Below are 1614 nucleotides of genomic sequence, written 5' to 3'. Positions count from 1 at the left end.
TTTACTATAATATCATCTATCCTCTATCCTATCCTATCCTCTATCCTATCCTATCCTCTATCCTATCCTATCCTCTATCCTATCCTATCCTCTATCCTATCCTATCCTCTATTCTATCCTATCCTCTATCGTATCCTGTCCTCTTTCCTATCCAATCCTATATCGTATCCTCTATCCTATCCTATCCTCTATCCTATCCTATCCTCTTTACTATAATATCATCTACCCTATCCTATCCTATCCTCTATCCTATCTTATCCTCTATCCTATTCTATACTCTATCCTATCCTATCCGCTATCCTATCCTATCCTCTATCCTATCCTCTATCGTATCCTATCCTCTATCCTATCCACTCCTATATCGTATCCTCTAGCCTATCCTATCCTCTATCCTATCCTATCCTTTATCCTATCCTATCCTCTATCCTATCCTATCCTCTATCCTATCCTATCCTCTATCCTATCCTATCCTCTATCCTATCCTATCCTCTATCCTATCCTATCCTCTATCCTATCCTATCCTCTATCCTATCCTATCCTCTATCCTATCCTATCCCCTATCCTATCCTATCCTCTGTCCTATCCTATCCTCTATCCTATCCTATCCTCTATCCTATCCTATCCTCTATCCTATCCTATCCTCTATCCTATCCTATCCTCTATCCTATCCTATCCTCTATCCTATCCTATCCTCTATCCTATCCTATCCTCTATCCTATCCTATCCTCTATCCTATCCTATCCTCTATCCTATCCAGTCCCGTATCCTATCCTCTATCATATCCTATCCTCTTTACTATAATATCATCTATCCTATCCTATCCTATCCTCTATCCTATGCTATCCTCTATCCTATCCTATCCTCTATCCTATCCTATCCTCTATCCTATCCTATCCTCTATCCTATCCTATCCTCTATCATATCCTATCCTCTTTACTATAATATCATCTATCCTATCCTATCCTATCCTCTATTCTATCCTATCCTCTATCCTATCCTATCCTGTATCCTATCCTATCCTCTATTCTATCCAATCCCCTATCCTATCCTATCCTCTATCCTATCCTATCCTCTATCCTATCATATCCTCTATCCTATCCTATCCTCTATCCTATCCTATCCTCTATCCTATCCTATCCTCTATCCTATCCTATCCTATCCTCTATCCTATCCTATCCTCTATCCTATCCTATCCTCTATCCTATCCTATCCTCTATCCTATCCTATCCTCTATCCTATCCTATCCTCTATCCAATCCTATCCTCTATCCTATCCTATCCTATCCTCAATCCTATCCTATCCTGAACCCTATCCTATCCTCAACGCTATCGTATCCCGTATTCTATCCTATCCTCTATCCTATCCTATCCTCTATGCTATCCAATCCGCAATACTTTCCTCTATCCTATCCTATCGTCTATCCTATCCTATCCTCCATAATATCGTATCCTCTATCCTATCATATCCTCTATCCTGTAATATCATCTATCCTATCCTATTCTCTATCCTATCCTATCCTATCCACTATCGTATCCTATCCTCTATCCTATCCAATCCTCTATCGTATCCTCTATCCTATCCTACCCTCTATCATATCCTACCCTCTATCCTATC

The sequence above is a fragment of the Halictus rubicundus genome, unplaced genomic scaffold (assembly GCF_050948215.1).
Source record: "Halictus rubicundus isolate RS-2024b unplaced genomic scaffold, iyHalRubi1_principal scaffold0250, whole genome shotgun sequence".
NCBI classification, from domain to species: Eukaryota; Metazoa; Arthropoda; class Insecta; order Hymenoptera; family Halictidae; genus Halictus; species Halictus rubicundus.
The sequence above is the reverse complement of the archived record's forward strand: the minus strand, read 5'-3'. Positions refer to the sequence as shown.